The 11,551-nt window shown below is 35.1% G+C and overlaps 1 long non-coding RNA gene across 3 annotated transcripts in view; it reads left to right on the top strand.

Moving 5' to 3' along the window:
- Window positions 1–11,551, top strand: part of LOC106876065 (uncharacterized) — a 20,091-nt gene that overhangs the window by 3,483 nt on the left and 5,057 nt on the right. For 2 of the 3 annotated variants that reach the window (XR_001410192.2, XR_001410193.2), the window contains exon 2: window positions 4,455–4,497. This is a non-coding gene — a long non-coding RNA (uncharacterized LOC106876065). Of the gene's footprint in view, window positions 1–272; window positions 371–4,454; window positions 4,498–11,551 lie in introns of those variants that run through there. The other variant, XR_008264173.1, reaches the window with a different exon arrangement.

The following is an 11,551-nucleotide window of genomic DNA, read 5'->3' as shown; positions in this document are numbered from 1 at the left end:
CTCTACTAGTAGACAGCAACCTTTTTGTCACTATTGAAAAAAAAAAATTCGCTATCATTACAAGTACTACTGTCTCTAACTACATGTCGGGTAAACGAATAAATATATGTAAATATTTCTTCCTTCTTGGTGTTGATCCTTTGATGTTCACTGGTTAACCCGACGTTGGCACAATAATACACTTGCCCAAACTGAATTGCTGGAGTTATTTCATTTTTTCCAGAAAAATGTTTTAAAAAAGTTATAGAGATTTAGAGTTTGATCATTTTCACCCAGTCAGGAAACAGGATTTGGAAGCTGTCATTTTGTGCGTGACAAAATAGCACATGTTGTCAATATGTGTTATGCCTCCCAACGTGTTATGTCACCGGTAATTTTCTTTCATGTAAATAAATCTTAATTTTCTTTCGTGTATTAATTTTAAAGAGAAAAACATGAATGTGTCTATGGCTTACGATTGACTAAAATTACCAAAATTTTCAAACTTTAATTACTAATAACTCTTTCTTTATTGATTTATGGCGAAAATTACTTTCACGAACAGTAAATTGACAATGGCAACCAAACAGTCACCAAAATAGTCACGAAAATGTGAGAGTACTAAAAAATTTTGCTGAGTATTACTATATTATTAGTAGTACATTATAGATCTATTTATCATAACTAGCTGGACCCGTGAAAAATTCATGGAAAATATTAAATGTAAGCATTTTCAGGATGTTGACGACAAAATGTGCAGTCACGCACAAATTGACAGCCGTGGGCGGCACACACTCTATCTACGCTAGTGGGCTTACGTAATGATGCCTTATTCCTCTACATAAATCGGCACCGATTTTGAGCACGATGGAGACGAGCATTTTATCCAGGCAAAGCATCTATCCAATTTCCAGAAAGTAGGCGGTACCTTGAACAGCGATCGGATTGATCAAAGTGTCTAACTGTCAGTCAATTTCCCCCGTTTTTGAGATGCTGTGTTAGGTGTTGCAATGCTGATAAAAGAGGGATTTGACTTCGTTAGTGACACGCCTTACTCAAGCATTTTAGTTGATGGACGTTAGCTATAATTTCTAGCAGGCCTCTTTTACGCATCCTTTGGTTGTTTTTGTTTTATGTGCATGTATCCACGCAAGCGCAGATGAAACAGGCGAGTTTAAAACTCTCGGGATTTTGATGTAATACTAGTAGCAGTAGTTGAATATTCTGAAAGTAGAAGTGGTTGATTGTTACAAAATTCAAAAATTTTCAAAACATTCTCTTTTTTTTTCTTTTCGGGTCTTAATCGCCAAGTGTATAATTCAAAACACAAGAAAATTTAAAGTTCAAAAAGAAAAAGAAAAGATAGGGTGTTGGGGCAAAATTTATGGGTGATGTTCGATACGCATGTGTGTGTGTGTGTGAATGGTATTTTTTAATGAAATATTCTACAGGTGTAGACATGGTTCCGGGTTCAGTCTCACTGCGTGGCACTTTGTCTTCTACTATAGCTTCGAGCCGACCAAAGCTTTGTGCGTGGATTTGTGTGTGTGTGTGTTCCTCCCTCACCCCACCCCATTGGTTCACAACCTATACTGGTGTGTTTGTGTCCCTGTAACTTAGTGGTTCGGCAAAAAGAGACAGATAGAATAAGTACCAGGTTTACAAAGAATACGTCCTGGGGTCGATTTCTTCAATTAAAATTCTTTAAGGCATAGCCGTAGTCAAATGACTGAAACAAGTAAAAAAATAGAGGAATAAATACCTTTCAGATGGTAGAGAATACATTCATATTTAGAATTTCGAAATTACAAGTTTCATTCTGCACACACACATTCATTTTTTTTTTTGGGGGGGGGGTCATATTAAATTCTGATATAATCATAATCTACATGTTTTGAGAAGTATTTTCAGGAAATGGCATTAAAAGATATCCATTTTTCTGAAAGTTATGAGGATACGAAGTTGGTGGAGGTACACTTGTATAGGTATCTTTTATTTTTTAATTGTTTCAACCATTGGACTACAGTCAATCACTTTATAGTGTGGACTGGATGCTTTTTATATGGTACCAGCACTGGTAATCAGTGTTATGTAAGACTGAAGATAAAGGATGAAGTGTAACATAGAGCTAGAATATTTGAAGGTGCCGGAATATAAACTGTTGAACATTGCACAGCTTTTTGTCTCCTATGAAGAAGAATATGGGAGAATTGGGAAAGACAGAAGTAGCTGAAAGGTCAGGGGAAAAGAAGTGAAAGTGGCAGAGATAGGAAAAGAAAGGAAATACATCTTTGCATGTGTGTATAGAGAGAACTTGGTTTCTCTGATTATGAAGACCTGAGATGGTAAAAAATACAAATTACTCATTGGTTAGGGAAATGAATAACTGTCCATTATTTGGTTAATAATCAAAATGAATATCACTTGTTCAGTAAAATATAGTGTAACCAGATTATGATGTTGCCCAGTTTTAATGATATGAACTATGATCATGCAGAAAGTAGAATACTGACCATGAAATATGTGTTCTGCTTTATGTTGCTTACAAGTATTAAGGTTTACTTTAACATGAAATAGTTGCTACATTAACCCTCTTCTAGACTGCTTCTGATAAAAATGTAAGCAGCAATCTATAAGGTGCTGTGGAAATATTGAAAAGCAAATGTATCCACATATAAACATATCTTTCAACCAAAATAAAATACCTGCACAAACTGAGCCAACCAGCATCATCTCAAGCTAATCCTCCTCATTATTGGTAAAGAAGATTGTTATTGGTAAAGGCAGCGAGCTGGCAGAATCATTAGCACATCAGGTGAAATGCATAGCGTATATCGCCCGTCACTACATTCTGAGTTCAAATTCCACTGAGGTCAACTTTGCCTTTCATCCTTTCGGGGTTGATGAATAAAGTATCAGTTGAGTAATGGGGTCGATGTAATCGACGATCCCCCTCCCACCAATTTCAGTCCTTGTGTCTATAGTAGAAAGGATTATTGGTAAAGAAGATGAAATCAATAAGATACTAATGGTCGGATGAGATACCAGCACAGAAATGATTGGTTTAAGTGAAATGATTGTTGGTTGCAGTATTGAAATTGTGATGATTGGGTATAATACTGAATCATGTAACAGATAACTCTCCAACTGTCCTTGTTTTAGACAACTGGTGCTCACAGCTTTTCATGTATCAAGCACATTGATAGTTTTATGTAACACTTTGAATTGTTCTGTATAATGTATATGAATGGACTTCTTAACTGCATCACAATGAATGAACACATGACCAATTAGAGAGACCTCATGAAACTTGCATTGTGGCTAATAGTGATCAAGTTACAATTGGTGATACACTGGACATGCATTCATTTAGATAAAGAACATTGTTAGATAGATTTGGTATTGTTTTGTTGCTTTTTATATTTTAATGTGTCAGTTCGGTCTGGAAGATGGGGTTGTGCCCATAGCCTTTGCAAACCTTCCAAGACCAGTGAGATTGATGCCATTAATGTTTCACTTAACAGGGGAAGCAGGGTTCCAGAAGGCCAATACTCTGGAAAGAAAAGACTCAGTGTAGTAGTTAGAGCAGGACAAAATGAACAATAACAGGAAAAGAGGTAAATGAAATGAGAGTGAAGGTTGTGTGAGACCAACAAGGACTGAGAAGAATGTTCCATTGTAGTAGGGTTAGAAAAAGTATAGAGAGGAGGCAATATGTTTCTCAGCCAGTGGTTGGAGAGTGCTAATCAGTTGGTAGCCTTCCTCTAGGATGTCTATGTGGGTCTCACCTGAGTTTTGTAGAGGAATAGTAGTTGTGGAGGGCAGAAGTATTTTCTGGCTCTGAAGACAAAGACCAGTCTTTGAGATACTGAAGTAGAATAACTAGATACAACCATCTTACTCTAACTTCTCTTACTCTTACTTTTCTTTGCCATACTCCCAAGTTACAGGGACATGAACAAACCAACACCAGTCATTGGCGTACATGCATTCATGCATACATATATATGTATATCTGTCTATCTGCCTGTCTGTCAGTTTAATCTATCGATCCCTTTATATATGTATTCACACACACACACGTGTGTATATGCAATGGACTTCCACACACTTTCTGTCTACCAATGTCTACCAAATTCACTCACAAGGCTTTCATTGACCCAGGGTTTTAGTAGAAGACAATTGACCAATATGCCACACAGTGGAACTGAACCTGTATCTACGTGGTTGCAAAGCCAACTTCTTAACCACACAGCCATACCTGTGACTATATGTAAAAGTTACAAGAAACAGCTCACTATTGTTTACATTAACAATTTGACAATCACCAAAATAATATACACTGATATGCACACAGACACACACACACACACAGAATAAATTTGAAATTAAAAACGAAAAGAAACAAATGTCATTATGATATTCAAACTGGAATATTTCAGGTCCTCACATTTTGAAAATTATTTATTTTTCAGATCATGGAGATTGCAAAATTCTTCTGTTTGTTGGTGATGCCTTGTAAGTTATTATCTATGATTCATTTTCCCCCCTTACCATTATTATTCTATATCTTTTACCATTTACTTGTTTCAGTCACTGGACTGTGACCATGCTGGGGTACTGTCTTGGAGGGTTTCAGTTGAACAAATTGACCAAATACTTATAGATTTTTTAAATTTTATCTTCTTTTTCACTGCACCACTAAGTTACATGGACATAAACAAAGCAATACTAGTTGTCAAGTGGTGTAAGAGGATGACACACACAAATAGCCATAAATACAATGGGCTTCCACTTAGTTTCTGTCAACCAAATTTACTCACAAGGCATTAGTCAGCTTGGAGCTTTAGTAGAAGACACTTACCCAAGGTGCCATGTAGTGAGACTGAACCTGAAACCTCATGGTTGCAAAACAAGCTTCTTAACATACAGCCATGTCTGAATCTATGATCATATCAACATCATCATTTAGCATCTGTTTTCTATGCTGGCATGGGTTGAACGGTCTGACAGAAGTCAGCCAGCCAAAGAGCTGCCAAGGCTCCAATTGTCTGTTTTGGCAAGATTTCTATGGCTAGATGCCCTTCCTAATGCCAACCACTTTACAGAGTATACTGGGTACTTTTTACATAGTACGGCCACTGGTGCTTTATATATGGCACCAGTGCAAGTACTTCATATATGGCATCAGCATGGCTCCTTTGCATGGCACCAGCACAGGTGCTTTTTCTGTGAAACCGAAACAGGGGCTTTTTACATGACACCAAAATCAGTGCTTTTTACATAGTACAAGCACCTGTAAGTCCACAAGTCAAAGACCTCTCAGCTGAAAGAGTGAGTTGGGAGCATGGCCATAAAGGACATGCCTGTATGTATGGATGGCCACAATTTTATTATATATCTTCTATCTTTTATTTGTTTCAGTCATTAGACTGCGGCCATGCTGGAGCCCCACCTTGAAGAACTTTTAATCAAATGAATCGATCCCAGTACATAATTTTTTGAAATATCATATCATATTTCTATCAATAACATTGAGTCAATTTTCTTTTTTTTATTTTTCGATTTATTTCTATGTGTTCTTTATTTGGCATTTAGTTATTATATCTAAGACCACACAGGAACACAACTTGTGTGTATAGATAAATTAAAAATTGATACGGTTCAATCACTTAAAATCTATAACCTAGATAGGTTATAAACGCACATCAAAATACACAACTCTCTCCTCACTTATTTTCTGGTCATCAATCAATCCTATGTTCTACAACATCTTCTGTCCTTTCCATTCCTTGATGTTACTCCCTCACCATAAAGATGCTCTTTCTACACCTCTTTTAGCAACTTTTTACCCATTCATGACAATATTCACTAGAGGAAGGGTATCATGGTGTCTGTTGGGTTACACAAACTACTTTATTTTCCATCTTTTTACAATTAACAGAATAGTTTCATGGTTCACAATGTTTCCAATAAATGTTTATGGTAAAACCAAGTCTATTTCCATTATTTAGTCAGAGTAAGATGGAATTTTAAAAGTGAGAATGTACAGGAATGAGACACACACATGGTGATGAGAAACTGTCAGCAGACAATGACCATTACAGTAGCAGTAGGAAAAACAGAGAGGATATTGGTTGGTGACTGAAATGTTTCAAAAATCACAGTTGCTGTTTCGTTCCAGACCAGTGCTGATAGAGCAAACGTATGGAAGTCAATTCCATCTCTCATCATATCATCTTTTCTTCTAGAATACTATATCCCAGACATCATTATCTAATGTATCCTTTTATAAGCTGGAAGGTTTTTTGAAAGGAAATTTTACTGTTATTTCCAGAATATTGATAGATTATACTGAGTTGTCAGGTGGATAGTTCTTTTAGGATGTGGTTAAGGATATGAGCATAAATAAAGCAAGTACCATTCTAGTCGTGTTACCAGTATACCAATCTTGGAATAATATGCACTTTGTCACCAGGTTAGCAGTTATTTAGGGAATAAGTATTTCCATTATTTGGTGAACACAACTGAAACAACATTAAATTAAAATTTCAACTTAAGTAAAAAATGGAAGCATGGCATTGACAAATCCCAAGTAGAGTAAAATGTGCTTGTCATTCTTATGAGTTACTGTTGCAATGATATTCACCTCACTCCAATATATATTGTGGTTTTTATACAACATGTCTATGAAGAGATTTTTTTCTCAGATAAAAATCATAGCATCATGCCTTTAAAAGAACATATATACATTTAGTATGATACACAGGTGGCAATTTTATTTTCATTATATTAGGTTGTTTCACTTGAAATGTTGCATATTTAGTTATTTCAGTCATTTAAAAACTCTATTATGTACACCTCACATTTAATCTTGATTCTTTTTCTTTCCCAACAATATGATAACAAACAAACTATGTTGAGTGATTTTCTAGGTCACTCTGTTGCAGAGGCTCTATGGAATATTAAGTGGGCCTTTGGTAATGGTTTTGTTGACATCAGAACTGTTCAGAAATGGTTCCAAAGCTCTCGTTCAGGTGATGATAGCCTTGAAAATAAACCAAGGAGTAGGCCAAAATCAGTTATTCAGTATGATGGATTAAATGCTTTGGTTGAACAAAATCTGTGAACAAAAGTTCGAAAACTTTCATCAGAACTCCAGACATCTCACACCACTGTTTTTGGACACCTGTGAAAAATTGGAAAAGTCAAGAAAACAGATAGGTTTGTTCCACATCAACTGAACAAGATTCAAAAAAATTGTGCTCTTTATTGCTTTCTCGATTGGAAAAAGACCATTTTTGCATCAAATTATTTCTTGTGAACAGGACAGTGATTAGATGCAGGAGAGTCACCTAAACACTACCCAAACCCACCATTGTGCCCTAAAAAGTTAGTGGTCACTGTATGGTGGTCTGCAAAGGGAGTTATTCATTATTCATTTTTGCAACAAGGAAAAACGGTAACAGCAACATCGTATTGCCAGGAAATTGATTATATGCATGAGGATTTGAAAAAGAAGCAACCCAGACTAATGAATAGAGATGACACAATTTTGCCCCATGATAATGCATGTCCTCACACTCCCCAAGTTATGGTCCAAAAGTTGCAAAGCCTGAATTATGAGACTTTGCAACATTTTCCCTATTCCCCTGATATCTCTCCTACTGATCATCACTTATTTAAGCATTTTGAGCTTTTCATAAGAAATAAAAGAATCTTGCAAACCAGATACAAAAACGAAGTAGTTCTTGATACATTATGCTGAATAATAAAAAGAAAGAACTGTTATGTTTTGACTGCATTTGGTTATAGGTCTCTTCAATCATGTTCGACTTGAGACTATAACTGGGTACAGAACATTGATTATACATCTGGATATACTGCAATACTGTATCACTAGATATAAAATTTATAATAATGGGTGTACCACACCACTGTATCACTAGGTATAGAATTATATCACTAGGTATACTAAACCACTAGGTTTAGAATTGTATCACTGGATATACCATACCATATAAATAGAAATACCACTGTACTACAAGGTGAACATCTTTGGTATTATCTTTCTATCAAGAAGGCATCATTCAAATGAAAAACTATTTCTTTTTTTTTTTAATACCAGTTATCTTCATACAATACATTATTAAGGAATGGTAGACTTCACATGCAACCCTTAGTGGCTGGGCCTAGGTTACCTTTAGCAGCCTTCACACTTGTTTCAAGTAAACATTTGGGTCTAACCCATAAGTTTTTTTCCTGCAGATGTTGAAACTAGGCAGCAACTATACCAATCTCACCAATCAAAAAAGGCCTGCAAAAGTCATGGACACTGCCCATCTTCCCTGACTAATTTATATACATATAAAAAAAAATAATAATAATATTTCATCTTAAGCTATTTTGTATCCCTTTGTTTCAAGTTGGACATGATGAAATGTCTTTTTTGTAAATTCTAACATTTTCAATGTTATTGGAACAACTGAATTTCCAGCTAATACCCTTTGAACCATGTTATAGGAGTGTTATAGTCTAGGAAGATAGAGAGGACATAAAGCAGTGGATGTTTGAATTTAAAACCCCACTTTCAGTGATTCATTGTCTTAACCTTACTGCCTCTACATATAATTTCACATTTCAGTACAAGGCCAACAGCTTTGAAGTAAAGGGTAAGTCAATTGCATCAACCCCAGTGATCAACTGGTACTTCTTTATCAATACTGAGCAGATGAACAGCAAAGTCAACTTGGCAGAATTTAAACTCAGAACATAAAAATGGATGAAATGCCACTAAGAATTTTGCCTAGCAGGCTTATAATTCTGTCAGCTTGCCACCTTCCATTGCTTCTACATATAATGTATAATTGTACCTACAAGTATTACATATTTTATTATTGTCAATATTCTTCAGTCACTAACTGTTTTTATCCTTTTTTTATCCTTCTCATTGGTACAATTTCATTTTAAGAGCAGGTTCCATGGTCTCTTTTGGCTTGATTTCAACAGCTTGATGCACTTCCTAGCACCAACCACTTTACAGAGTATACAGAGTATACTCAATGCTTGGTTTTAAGATATCAATTCTGTTGTGGTGAGTAGGTACTCTTACGTACAGTAATGCTCCACATATCTCAGTCATCCGTCATATAATTATATGTATATTGCATATATATATATATACATTCTACATAAATATATACACATGTATATATGTGCTAGTGGCTCATAAAAAGCACCTAGCACACTCTGCAAAGTGGTTGGTGTTAGGAAGGGCATCCAGCCATAGAAATCATGCCAAAACAGACAACTGGAGTCTGGCCAACTCCTATCAAACCATCCAACCCATGTCAGCATGAAAAACGGACATCATTAAACAATGATGATGTATATGTACATGTATATATATATATATATATATATATATATATATTAATGTGAGTTTGGAGGGGTATATTATCCAAGTGGATACTGTGGTAGTTATGTTCCAGGTTAGGGCTGACTGCATTGATTAGTATTTAATGATTATAACTACTATGAGTTATTACTCATATTGTAGACTCCTCTGATGAGTAATTTTGTGTTTGCTTATCTGGATGGTAATATTATCTAGAGTGCATATTAGCAATTATTTTAATGATAGAGAATATGGAGACTGGTACATCCTCAAAATTTATTTCCTTTTATTTCACAATTTCGTACAGCCTATATGATGACCTACAAGTGTTTCCACTGCACAGAGATGGGCAGTTGCACATGCAACCAGACATAATTTTCTGTGCAGCTTCATTCAGGGTCTTTCAACTAGCTAGGCTCAAAGCGAACTGTAGTCTGCTTTGAGCCTAGCTGGTTGAAAGACCTTGAATGAAACCTACTAACTTTTATTTATTTGTTTATGTATTTATTGGTTGTTTTTTTTTACAAAGAAAATATCTAATTACTTTAACTAAGTTCAGCTATTGTTCAACTCCTTTGCACCTCAACAAAATCTCTACTTACCAGGATACCTATTATTGCTACTTATGACACACCACATCACCTGCTGCTACTGATACTATCTACATTTATCAGCCACAACTATAAAATCAGTTAGCCATCAATGCTTTCCATCACAATACATCAGAATGACCAGCCAATAATAACACTTTTTCTTTGAACTCTTGATTATTTTCTCTTATATTTGACAAAGAGACAATTTCCTGAAATACAACAGAAGCAGTAAATAACTTACATAGCATGTTACAATATCTTGTCTGTCTTTATTTATTGGCCTTACCTTATATATTTTGCCTAACTTCTCACCTGCATTGCTTAAAGCTCTTCTTAAAAATACTTGTTTCATTGACTAAATTCTAAAGAAGTCTGTTGGACCTCTACTGGTAAGGATAGTAGCTATTGTGTTGTTTGGAATTGTAAAGAACTTAGAACATCCAAACATGCTGAAGACCTAAGAAAGAAGAATACTGGAGATGGCTATGGTTAGGTGTATAAACATCTTTTAGGTTAGACACTTAGAATGTCTATATTTCAGATAAAACGTGCTCCCTTTTCCAAATTTTGAGGAGAACCCATGATGGGGCTGTTGTAGATTACTCATTCATCCTTGAAGATTTCTACAGTTTTATTGTTCTTTTAACCCCTCAATAGCAAATTAGACGTCTGTGTGTCAAAAGTCTGAAGTGATAACATCATTCAACATATCCCAGTGTTCTTCAACTAATGTTGGATACTTGGTTGGAAATTTTTATTAATTTATTCATTATTCATTACAGTGAATGTCTTGAGTGTAAATTTCCTTAATTTCCTTTCATTTGATATAATTCCTTTCTCAATTTTGTAGAAAATGAGACAAGAGTCCTTTTTTTTTTTTTTTCTTAGCACATATTCATGACCTCAAGACTAGACAATAATGTAATTGATCAAGATGTTGCCAAAAGATCATGTAGGGATATTTGTGTTGAAAAAGAATGTTAGTGACAATATGACTATGTTTGATACATTTTGTTAGAAGAAGGTTGTCATTGGAGTTGACATTTCCAATACTGTATTTTCTAATCTTTTCTTTCAAAAGATTCTATTTTTTCCCTTTTAAAAATTCTACTTCAAAATCCTCAAGATAATCTTGTTCTTCTTCAGAACGTTAGAAATGATGAAGTCAACTGTTTATGGAACAGTTCCTTCATATTGTCATTGGTATCAAAAGATGGAATGTATAGACTGATGACAGTTGCATGCTAATTTTTCGAAAGGTGAAGTTACAGGTCATTAATTATTATCATTGATGGAGAGTTCAGATATCATCTTGGAAACAAGGCTGACCTTAATAGTAAATCTCATGTCATGTATTCAGGATTCTTTAAGGGGATATTCTTTCTACAATGGTTCTTCTTTATGATATGTTGGAGTCATTCATTTCCATTAATGTCTGCTGTTTCAGGTTCTGAATTTAATGTTTATGTTTCTGCTTCAAGGCTGGTGAGTCCTTCTAGATGTGGTATCTAAAGTAGATAAACAAAATGGACTATGTTTAGGACATATTTTCCAGCCCCATTCCAATGCAGGGCAAGGAGAA

This window comes from Octopus bimaculoides, chromosome 5 (genome assembly GCF_001194135.2).
Source record: "Octopus bimaculoides isolate UCB-OBI-ISO-001 chromosome 5, ASM119413v2, whole genome shotgun sequence".
NCBI classification, from domain to species: Eukaryota; Metazoa; Mollusca; class Cephalopoda; order Octopoda; family Octopodidae; genus Octopus; species Octopus bimaculoides.
This window is presented reverse-complemented; position numbering and strand designations above follow the sequence as displayed.